This window comes from Lytechinus pictus, chromosome 8 (genome assembly GCF_037042905.1).
Source record: "Lytechinus pictus isolate F3 Inbred chromosome 8, Lp3.0, whole genome shotgun sequence".
In the NCBI taxonomy this organism is placed as follows: domain Eukaryota; kingdom Metazoa; phylum Echinodermata; class Echinoidea; order Temnopleuroida; family Toxopneustidae; genus Lytechinus; species Lytechinus pictus.
This window is the reverse complement of record NC_087252.1, coordinates 23749072-23762020: the sequence shown is the minus strand read 5'-3', so window position 1 is coordinate 23762020 and position 12949 is coordinate 23749072. Positions and strand designations below refer to the sequence as shown.

The window sequence follows — 12949 nt, the reverse complement described above, 5'->3', positions numbered from 1 at the left end:
CATTATGGTAAGGCAAAGCCGCCTATTGATTTTGGTGTGGGCGGAGACATCGTTGCCATGGTAACAAGAGTTTTTGTGGAAATAGTAGAGATGTCCTTGTGAGTGCTCTACCAGCTGCATTTCTTCTCCGATCATCTTCAAATGTGGCATGAAGGTCAATTAAGCAAAGCCGCCTATTGATTTTGGTGTGGGCGGAGACATCGTTGCCATCCCAGGTAAAAAAACCAGTTGAAACCAGTTGAAATTTTAACTGGTTTCAACTGGAGTCAACTGGTACCAGTTGAAACCAATTGGCACAACTGGTAAACTCCCACCATGCCAGTATATTCCAGTTGAAACCCATTGTCCCAACTGGACATGCTGAAAACATACAAGTTTATTCCAGTTGAAACCAATTAACTATACTGGTATAAATTAGTACACCAGTTAATACCAGTTAAAACCAATAGGCCTTTCTGGTTTATCTACCAATAGATTCCAGTTTAAAACCCATTAGCCAAACTGGACCATTTGATGCCAGTTGGAACCCATAGAAACCCAATAGGTGTATATACCAGTTAATGCCACCTTAAACCCATAAACCATACTGGTATATCATTAAACCAATTGATACCAGTTAGAACCAACATGCATTACTGGTATACCTACCAGTTGATTCCAGTTAAAACCAATAAACCAAACTGGATCAGAGTGTTCCAGTTGGAACCCATAGACCTCCCATAACCCCACTTGAAACCCATTAACCATACTGGAATATCAAACCAATGGATACCAGTTAGAACCAATATAGGCATTACTGGCATATCTACCAGCTGATTCCAGTTAAAAGCCATAAACCATACTGGAGCAGATTATACCAGTTGGAACCCATAGACCTCCCATAACCCACTTGAAACCCATTAACCATACTGGAATTTCAAACCAATTGATACCAGTTAAACCAGCATACATTACTGGTATACTACCAGTTGATTCCAGTTAAAACCCATAAACCAAACTGGAACATATTTTACCAGTTGGAACCCATAGACCTCCCATAACCCACTTGAAACCCATTAACCATACTGGAATATCAAACCAATTGATACCAGTTAAAATCAACATACATTACTGGTATACTACCAGTTGATTCCAGTCAAAACCCATAAATCAATTAAATTGGGACATATTTTACCAGTTGGAACCCATAGACCTCCCATAACCCACTTGAAACCCATTTACCATACTGGAATATCAAACCAATTGATACCAGTTAGAACCAATAGGCATTACCAGTATATATCTACCAGCTGATTTCAGTTAAAACCCATAAACCAAACTGGAACAGATTATACCAGTTGAAACCCATAGGCCACCCATAACCCACTTGAAACCCATTAACCATACTGGAATATCAAACCAAATGATACCAGTTAGAACCAATAGGACTTACCAGTTGATTCTAGTAAGAACCCGTATATACATATATAATATATACATATATATATATGTATATAAGAGGCATAGTGGTAATGCATTGTACTTATTTCCAACAGAGTTTATATATATATATATATATATATATTATATAAGAACTATGTTTTCATACCTTTGTTGTTTTATTTGTCGCTTCTCTTAAACTGTAACTGACTTTTGAAATATTTTTGTAATTGTTGATATCTGCAGTAATCATTCAAATTTCTTATCCGACAAGTCACTGGCTCAATATAGCTGTAACCCACTTTACATTAATATTTATATTTTTTGTACAGATCATATTACTTCAAAGTCCTCTTATCTTTGTTTTTAATTCCTTTTGAGATAATTCTTTATGATTATCATTCATGAATGTGTTTCCTATAACTATTATTATTGTTACCATCAACAAAGCGTTACTTTTCTTTAAAAAAAGCAAGTATTATTTCATACAATCCACTCTTTAATCTACATGTATTGTTATTCATTCAACATTGGTTAAATATATATTTATGTGAAAATGTTCATTATGTTAAAGGTATATACATTTAGCCTACTCCCAACATTTGTCCGTTCCTGCTTTTGACATTACTCCCCCCCCCCCCTCCCTGTATACTTTTCTTTTTGTATCCCCTTTCCAATATTATACATTAGTATACTTTGTTATTTTTTTGTTGCTTATTTGTTTACTGAAATTTTGCTCTGTACAAATTCATGTAATTCAGCCTTTTACCACAATAAATGCCATGCATTTATCCATCCTATACACAGCTCGATTGAGGATAAGAGGAAAAAAATATCTACATAATAACTAACTTAATTATTCTTTATGTTAATTTTAATATTTCCACCTTGAAAAGTTTCATTAAAGTATGTGGTTCGATATTACCATATAACTTAAATCGAAACATGTTATTCTCAGTGAAATTTTCTAGTTTACATTAAAAAAATTGTTATCCTAGATATTTGTTGCGAGAAAAAAATTTCTTCCTATTTAATCCCTTTTTTCTAATTTAAGTTAAAGAGGACTATTTTACACTATTTTTACAAATCATATAAAAATTAATGTATTTTTCTTTTTTTAACTCACTGATATTTTAAAAATATTTTTGAAGGTGAATAGAATAGCTATTTTTTTCTATTTATAACGCGCATATTTATTGCTAGTTTACAACCTTGCCATGTTAAGCAAGGCTATCTTTATCTTTCAAAGAAAAAGAAAATAAATAAAATAGAAATAAAGAACAAATATTAAGCTAATTCATTCTTAAACTTTCAAAGAAAAAAAAAAGCTCCAAAAACAGAGGCAAAAATCGTCATTTCTTGACTGGTTGCCAACCAAAACCAAACAAGAAGAAATTTTTATGTTAAGAAGTTCGTATATCTATTTTAAAACCTCTTTCTTGCTTTAGACCCCCCCCCCCCCCTTCATTATTCCTGACTCAGCAGATCTTCCTTCAATCACCGGGCGCGGGCGGGCCTGCGCATGCGCACTGAGTGCCACTGATCGCTATCGTCCGTATAATTATGCAAATTAACCAGCGCCGCCAATTCCAAACGCAAACCGCCAATCTAATTTGAATTTGAAAGAGCCATCTTCGCCGCGCCGTTAATTTGCACCGCACTTTTATCGAGTGCTAGTGCGATAAAGAAGGATAAAGAAGGCCGTTTTAATAATAATTCAACCACTGAAATCACACGGACCAGATTTGGACAATGACTTGAAAGCTAAGACATTCGCAGTAGGCTCTACAGGTAAGTTAACAATTTTCTATGATTTTCTTTTCGTAGTTTGTTAAATGACGCGGCTCGCAGCTAGCTGCGGGGCTAGCTGTAACGTTAGAGTTCGTCAGGACATCCTGTTACTGCCCCTCAGCGCTGCCTGCCGGCCGCGACTAGCCGGGCGTGGATGTGTGGCTGCCATGCCGGTGCAAGTCTGCGCACATACATCATATTGACCTTACGATTTGTGTTAAGATTTAACATGAATTTCTTTTTATTTCACAAAATCTTTCAGTTGATATTGTTCCATATATTGTTATAAGTAAATGAGAGAGATATGTGATCGAATGTGAAACTGATTTTCTTGGTCTTGGAAAAAATCTGAGACTCAGCCAGTTATGATTTTCAATTCAATTTCAGATTTAACATTATGATAGTGGCCAGCGCCTCGTGTCTGCGCACCAATCACTTTACACACGATTTGAGGATTTTGATGAGATTTTGAAATGCCGAAAATCGAAATTCATTATTTTTTCCACCATTTTAAGAGTCTGATTTTTTCATGAATAGCTGTTTATCACTTTTTGACTGTGTATTTCAGGAGAGAGGGAGACCCAAAACCACCTGGAGTCATACTGAGCCTCGAGGAGGAGATGAAGTCAGTGAACATGACCTGGGGTACCGGTAGTTTCCAGAGGAAGGCCCAGCTCAGAACCGCCAGGAGTAGAGATCCGAATACTTTGTTGCTGCCCTCCATATGAGGAGGCTGTAAGTTAGGTAATTCAGATGTCAAGTTTTCTTTTGGGGTCTTTGTGTATCTTCTATTATGAGAATTATGGAAAAGAGATGGTGATTTAATGGTTTTAAAGATGTAAAATATGAAATTCTAGCACTTTTTTTAGGCCTAATATGAGTTCGGACACCCTACTTATAATTTTTTTTTTGAGGAGCGCGATATTTTTGTACATGACCCAAGCCTAGTTTCACCACAGATTAATTAATAGCTACACAGCTGTTGCATTTACAATTTTAATAACAATCTACAACAATTGAGCATTTTATAAAATTGAGTGTGTCTAGGAAAGCAAATTCGGAGGCATAAGGAGAGCCATTTATTGAGCTCCATGGAATTATAAACATGAAGGACTGATCTCTGCGACATTGATTTCAGAAGTATTCCCAAGACCAAGTGAACTTACTCATTTTTTTAAATAAATATGATGATGTGCTGTTTATCATTATAGTTGAATCATTGATTCACAATCCCATGTATTTTTCTTAATGTGCAAATGGAATTTTACAACACTCTGTAGTAACCCTTGCCCGCCTTAGGTGTAGACATGTATTGCTATTCACTGTAATATAGACGTATTTTTATTCACTGTTCACTGTACTGATTATTTTTCTCTCCATTGTTTTAAAAAAAATTCTTCAGATACATCGCATCTACCAGCAAAGAACGTGTGCCAGTACAGGGAAGGAATGTACCTGTCGCACGTGAACTCTTCAGAGGCAGTGAGGACAACAAGATCTGCAAGCAAGTGATCCTTTTTGTAAGAAAATTTCCAATTTGTACATTTCACAATTAATTTTTTTTTAAGCCTTTGTACACATTTAGAGTATCAAGGCTTACAAAATGTAAAAATTAAATGTTTGCCCAAAAATCATTATGGGAAAGGTGGATTTCCGAGGAAAAATCAAATCTATCTTTGTTTACACAGTTGTACGAGCAACCTTATAGGAGGCTTGTCTAGGCTCCGTGATGAAAATACAATGTAAAAATTGATTCACAATCCCGTGTATTTTTCTTAAAGTGCAAATGGAATTTTACAACACTCTGTAGTAACCCTTGCCCGCCTAAGGTGTAGACATGTATTGCTATTCACTGTAATATATACGTATTTGTTATTCGCTGTTGTTCACTGTACTGATTATTTTTCTCTCCATTGTTTTTGAAAAAAATTCCTCAGATACATCGCATCTACCAGCAAAGAATGTGTGCCAGTAGGGGAAAGGAATGTACCTGTCGCACGTGAACTCTTCAGAGGCAGTGAGGACTAGATCTGCAAGCAAGTGATCCTTTTTGTAAGAAAATTTCCAATTTGTACATTTTACAATTAATTTTTTTAAAGCCTTTGTACACATTTAGAGTATCAAGGCTTACAAAATGTAAAAATTTAATGTTTGCCCAAAAATCATTATGGGAAAGGTGGATTTCCGAGGGAAATCTATCTTTGTTTACACAGTTGTACGAGCAACCTTATAGGAGGCTTGTCTAGGCTCCGTGATGAAAATACAATGTAAAAATGATAAAATTATCTTCATGGAGTCCTCTAGGCTAGCCAGTGACATGGGCCCATGCCCATCAATTTTAATTCATGCTTTTGCATAACCAAATGGTGTGAATTTAAAACTGGAAGTATAATTTCAGATTGACCTCCGAAATGAAACGTGCACAATTAGTCTGAACTAAAATAATATTTCCTGAATTTTTTCTTAAATCTGGAGGCTGAAGTATTTTTTTATCTTTGAAATTAAATTGGTTCTCGTTGTTTTTTACCTCTGACTTACCAGTATGTGTGGGGGTACCGTAGAAGTAGAATTAAAGGGATGGTCCAGGCTGGAAACATATCTCAATAAATAGAGTAAAATTCACATAGCAAAATGCTGAAAACTTGATCAAAATTTGATAACTAATTAAGGTTTTGAATTTTAAAGATTTGCATTATTCCGGTGAAATAGTTCTAGGCATGTCTTTATGAATATTCATTAGGTTGGCTGATGATGTCATATCCCAATTGCCCTTTTGTATTTTATTATATGAGATTAGGTTTATTAAGATATTTTTAACCAAGAACTATTGACAATTGGATTGACAACTGATTAGGTGCATTAGTTATTGACGCAACTTATTTCATTACAATGGAGACGCATCATTTACACGTGTATGAAAAAATCAAACATTTATGATTTCATCTAGTAACATAAAAAAAAGGAAAGTGGAGATGTGACATCAGCCCACCTAATGAATATTCATGACGAAGTGCATACAACTGTTTTCACAAAATATTGATAAACTTTAAAATTCAATAACTTCTTGTTATCCTATTTTGATGAAATTTTCATCATTTTGCTCTGTGAATTTTACTCAAGTATTATTTAGATGTAAATATTTTCGGCCCGGACCATCACTTTAATCCTCGGATAAAATTTTGTATTTCATTTTTTTTTTTGCTTTGTCTTGCGTTTTTAAACATGTTCTGGGAACTGCTTTTTGAAAGTTGTCAGCATTAACAAGTTGTCTTTTTCCGACAGTTACCATAGTAACAGTCAGAGGCCAGTGCTTCTCAGCCAATCAAAAGCAATGATTTCACTGAAATAGTCGGCACTGACAATCATGAAATACCCATCAGATGTTAGCAGATAATGTGCAACATAGACTCCTAGATACATATATGCAAACATACATAGTCTAAGTCTTTATTATTAAAGGAGAATGAAACTCTTGGAGCAAGTTAGCTTTTGTGAAAGCAGAAAAATCAAAGAATAAGATCAACAAAACTTTGAGTAAAATAGGACTAGCAATAAAAGAGTTATGAGCATTTGAATGTCGAGATCACTAATGCTATGGAGATCCTCCCATTGGCAATGCGACCAAGATCTGTGATGTCACACACGTACAACTCTCCCATTCGGACACTGAAAATATACCCCAAAACATCTCTTTTTGCTCATTCTAATCATATGACAAACGATTCATCAATGATATAATGTTGTGAAACCTCTGTACTTGTCATCTCATAAAGAAAACACCTAACCTTGTGATAGACTCTATAAAAGTGAGAATATAAGTGAAATAAGTACTAAAGTAATGAGGGAGTTATACGTGTGTGATATCACAGATCTTGGTCGCATTGCCGATGGGAGGATCTACATGGCACTAGTGATCTCAATATTCAAATGCTCATAACTTTCTTATTATTCATTCAATCTTCCTCAAACTTTCAACAATAAGTTTCTTTGATTTTTCTCTTTGATATGGATTCAGCTAGTTTCAAGGGTTTCATTCTCCTTTAAAATAAATGTATAGGTATAAGGTCGAGGCAATTTCATCTCTGCGATGTCAATTTCAGAAGTATTCCCAAGACCATGTGAACTTACTATACATGTTGTAATAAAAATGATGATGTGCTGTCTATCATTTATAATTGAATCATTGAAATATGGAACTTAAAGAAGTTTCACTATCCCATGTATTTTCTTTATGTGCAGATATAATTTTACACCACTGAAATTTTGTATTACGGTATTCACTGTACTTATTATTTTTCATTCCATTGGTTTTTTTCTTCTAATCTTCAGATACATCGCATCTACCAGCAAAGATCAAGTGCCACTACAGGAAAGGAAGGTACCTGTTTCACGTTTCCTCTTCAGAGCCAGTGAGGGCCCCAAGATCTCAATAAATAATAATTAAAAAAAGACTCCTTTATCATTCCTTTAAAAATAGTACATATTATTTATTGAAGGTAAATGCTTAGATGCATTATATTCAAATTTTGTCTCCAAGCTAGCATGTAAAAATTGGATTGACTACATATTTACTGTGTAAGTTAATGATCTTTGTTGACACATAATACAATAATTATACACAGCATGTTACAGTTTGTAACATAATTTTCTTTCATTAAATTCCTAGTTTAAATACCATATAGATGTTTTTTGTGACTTTTGTCATTCTCTGATGTTTTTTGGTACAGATTTCAAGAGACTGAGGGATTGATTTACCAGAGCAAGTTTACAGTCCAATCCTGTTATATTGTGCATGTGGAAATTAACAAGGTTTCAATACAATGCTACAAATTTACCTTGATTCATTTCATCAGTCCTATGTGCAAGGATAATTATTTCACTTGTCCTTGCACATTGTTATAACAGGAGTGGACATTCAATGTAAAGATAATTGAAGATAATTTATAATTGAAATAACCGCCTGAGAGGGGGGGGGTGTTGGTACCAATATTCTAATGTGTGTGTGCGCAAGGAAAACGAGGGAGTGATTATACGAGAAGAGTAAAAGATCGGGAATGTACATATCCACATGATTCATTTTTGTTTATGCTATACATTGCAGGGTGTTTCTAACTGGTACCACTTGACAATTTATGTTTCCAACTGGTCCTAACTGGTGCTTCCAACTTGTTCTAACTGGCACCAGTTGACAACTGGTGTTTCCAACTGGTTTTAACTGGCACCAGTTGACAACTCATGTTTCCAACTGGTCCTAACTGGCACCAGTTGACAATTGGTGTTTCCAACTGGTTTTAACTGGCACCAGTTGACACCTCATGTTTCAAAATGGTCCTAACTGGCACCAGTTGACAATTTGTGTTTCCAACTGGTTTTAACTGGCACCAGTTGACAACTCATGTTTCCAACTGGTCCTAACTGGCACCAGTTTACAATTGGTGTTTCCAACTGGTTTTAACTGGCACCAGTTGACAACTCATGTTTCCAACTGGTCCTAACTGGTACCAGTTAGGACCAGTTGTCAACTGGTACCAGTTGCTAACTGGTACCAGTTAGGACCAGTTGCCAACTGGTATTTCCAACTGGTACCAGTTACAATTTGTCAACTGGATTCCAGTTGATTCCAGTATTCCAATTTCCATATTGAATCCAGTTCGCTAACTGGAATCAACTGGTACCAGTACCAGTTGGATGAACTGGTCCTTTATGAGGCGCCGAATGTACCAATATTATATAGAACAATTATTTGTTATATAATCATTATTTATTAAATAATAACTATTATTTATATATAATTTACATTTTATTTGTAAATAACTACTATTATATAAAATATCATTTCTAATTATTTATATATAATTCCAAGTAATACTTCATTATTTGTAAATAATAATAGTTCGACATTCCATTATTTACAAATAATGATTATTTGTTTTTCATTATTTATAAATAATGATTATTTGTTTTTCATTATTTATAAATAATGATTATTTGTTTTTCATTATTTATAAATAATGATTATTTGTTTTTCATTATTTACAAATAATGATTATTTGTTTTTCATTATTTATAAATAATGATTATTTGTTTTTCATTATTTATAAATAATTTGTTGAGTTTTCCATTATTTATAAATAATGATTATTTGTTAAATAATGAAAACGTCTACTTCATTATTTATAAATAATTTTTATTTAATGTTCGAGTTTTCCATTATTTATAAATAAAGATTATTTGTTAAATAATGAAATATCTACTTCATTATTTATAAATAATAATTTTGTTTCAATATCCCATTATTTATAAATAATCATTATTTATAAACAATTTTTACAGTTTGCCATTATATACAAATAATCATTATTTATATACAAATAACCATTATTTATTAAATAATGCCATTATTTATTAAATAATGCCATTATTTATTAAATAATGGAAAACTCGCTATAACATGCAAATGTGGGACCGCCCATGATATGAATATTCATGATGCGATTTCCTTTTTCGTGATTTTTCTTCACAAATTTTTGTCCATTTCCTCTTCATAATGACATTTCTTGAAGCAATTTTCTAGGGATATGGTCTGATTGTAATATTCTTCATTTTCTATATAACTTCGTCTTCGTAGAAATATCAAAAAGTGTAATTTTATACGATTTTTCCTACAGTTCACAATTCCCATAGGCGCGCGTGTACGGTAGGGACAACCGGTGAATCGACGGAGTGCTCTTCATCGAAATACTACGTTGGTTGGTCCCCGGAAGTGGCGGGCGGAATTTAGCCCGAATCCTCGATGGAAGTCGATCAAGTGCATATGAGCTGAGAGAGTGAAATATCAGTGTACTTGTACAGGCCCTTCTACTTTTTATAAATATTTCTTGTTGCTTTTTTTGTTAAGTTAATTTTTCCTGGTGTAGAGATAAGTTTCAGTTCTAATAATGCACTTCAAATACATTTTGGAGTGTCTGTTTGAGGCGTTTGGGGCGATTTCACCCTGGCCCCAAAATGCTCGCAACTACGGGGGCATGATGACCCCTATAATTTTTTAAAAACTTATTTTTCTATTGAAAATTATCACAAAATTCACCAAAGGTGTTCACGAAAGCCTTCGTATTTCACTTTTAAAACTCCAAAAAGTGCCCAAATGACAAGCTTGGTCGCTTCGCTGTGTCGTTTTCAACTTGAGAAAGTTTACGCGTCTGCTTCCCCCCCCCCCCTCCGAAAGAAATTCTGTATGCGGCCATGCTCTAAAGAGCCTGGCACATTGATTTATGTATACTTCATTTTCATTATTTTTATCTCATTATCATCATGGCCTTACGCAGAATTTTTTCCGGGGGGGGGGGTGGGGGGAGCAGGACGCGCGTAAACTTTCTCATAAAAATCTTGAGAAAGCGAAGCGACCAAGCTTGTCATTTGAGCTTGGTCGCGTCGCTGTCTCGCTTTCAAGATTTTTTTGAGAAACTTTACGCGCGTCCTAGCTGCCCCCCCCCCCCCCCCCCCCGGTAAAAATTCTGTGTAAGGCCATGATGATAATGTGATAAAAATAATGAAAATGAAAAGTACATATAAATCAATGTGCCATATGCTCTTTTGAGCATGGCCGTTCACAGAATTTCTTTCGGGGGGTGGGGGCAGACGCATGTAAACGTTCTCAAGTTGAAAGCGAGACAGCGAAGCGACAAAGCTTGTCATTTGGGCTTGGTCCCGTGGCTGTCTCGCTTTCAAGATTTTTTTGAGAAAGTTTACGCGCGTCATGCTCCGGCCCCGGCCCCCCCCTGGAAAAAATTCTGCGTAAGGCCATGTTGATAATGAGATAAAAATAATGAAAATGAAAGTATACATAAATCAATGTGCCAGGCTCTTTAGAGCATGGCCGTATACAGAATTTCTTTCGGAGGAGGGGGGGGGGGGGAGCAGACGCGTAAACGTTCTCAAGTTGAAAGCGACACAGCGAAGCGACCAAGCTTGTCATTTGGGCACTTTTCTGAGTTTTAAAAGTGAAATACGAAGGCTTTCGTGCACACTTTTGGTGAATTTTGTGATAATCTTCAATAGTAAAATAAGTTTTTAAAAATTTAGGGGTCATCATGCCCCCGTATTGTCGTTGCGAGCATTTTGGGGCCAGGGTGAAATCGCCCCAAACGCCTCAAACAGACACTCCAAAATGTATTTGAAGTGCATTATTAGAACTGAAACTTATCTCTACACCAGGAAAAATTAACTTAACAAAAAAAGCAACAAGAAATATTTATAAAAAGTAGAAGGGCCTACAAGTACACTGATATTTCACTCTCTCAGCTCATATGCACTTGATCGACTTCCATCGAGGATTCGGGCTAAATTCCGCCCGCCACTTCCGGGGACCAACCAACGTAGTATTTCGATGAAGAGCACTCCGTCGATTCACCGGTTGTCCCTACCGTACACGCGCGCCTATGGGGATTGTGAACTGTAGGAAAAATCGTATAAAATTACACTTTTTGATATTTCTACGAAGACGAAGTTATATAGAAAATGAAGAATATTACAATCAGACCATATCCCTAGAAAATTGCTTCAAGAAATGTCATTATGAAGAGGAAATGGACAAAAATTTGTGAAGAAAAATCACGAAAAAGGAAATCGCATCATGAATATTCATATCATGGGCGGTCCCACATTTGCATGTTATAGCGAGTTTTCCATTATTTAATAAATAATGGCATTATTTAATAAATAATGGCATTATTTAATAAATAATGGTTATTTGTATATAAATAATGATTATTTGTATATAATGGCAAACTGTAAAAATTGTTTATAAATAATGATTATTTATAAATAATGGGATATTGAAACAAAATTATTATTTATAAATAATGAAGTAGATATTTCATTATTTAACAAATAATCTTTATTTATAAATAATGGAAAACTCGAACATTAAATAAAAATTATTTATAAATAATGAAGTAGACGTTTTCATTATTTAACAAATAATCATTATTTATAAATAATGGAAAACTCAACAAATTATTTATAAATAATGAAAAACAAATAATCATTATTTATAAATAATGAAAAACAAATAATCATTATTTGTAAATAATGAAAAACAAATAATCATTATTTATAAATAATGAAAAACAAATAATCATTATTTATAAATAATGAAAAACAAATAATCATTATTTATAAATAATGAAAAACAAATAATCATTATTTATAAATAATGAAAAACAAATAATCATTATTTGTAAATAATGGAATGTCGAACTATTATTATTTACAAATAATGAAGTATTACTTGGAATTATATATAAATAATTAGAAATTATATTTTATATAATAGTAGTTATTTACAAATAAAATGTAAATTATATATAAATAATAGTTATTATTTAATAAATAATGATTATATAACAAATAATTGTTCTATATAATATTGGTACATTCGGCGCCTCATAGTCCTTAACTGTTTTTTTGACCTGGGATGGTAACGAGTTTTTGTGGAAATAGCAGAGATTTCCTTGTGAGTGCTCTACTGGCTGCATTTCTTCTCCAATTATCTTCAAATTTGTCATGAAGGTCCATTATGGTAAAGCAAAGACGCCTAATGATTTTGGAGTAGGTGGAGACATGGTTGCCATGGTAACCATATTTTTGTGGAAAATTTGGTAGAACCTGTAACTTCTGCTTTTTTCCAGTTTGTCATAACAGTTGGCACACAGAAGCAATATCAGATGGTGAACCGAAG

At 34.0% G+C, this 12949-nt stretch overlaps 1 long non-coding RNA gene across 1 annotated transcript; it reads left to right on the top strand.

Annotated features, from left to right (window-relative positions):
* Positions 1–3034: 3034 nt before the first annotated feature.
* Positions 3035–7888, top strand: LOC129263009 (uncharacterized). Its single transcript, XR_010294470.1, has 5 exons — positions 3035–3210; positions 3779–3954; positions 4613–4730; positions 5148–5262; positions 7540–7888. It is a non-coding gene; the product is annotated as an uncharacterized LOC129263009 (long non-coding RNA).
* The last annotated feature ends 5061 nt before the right edge of the window (positions 7889–12949 follow it).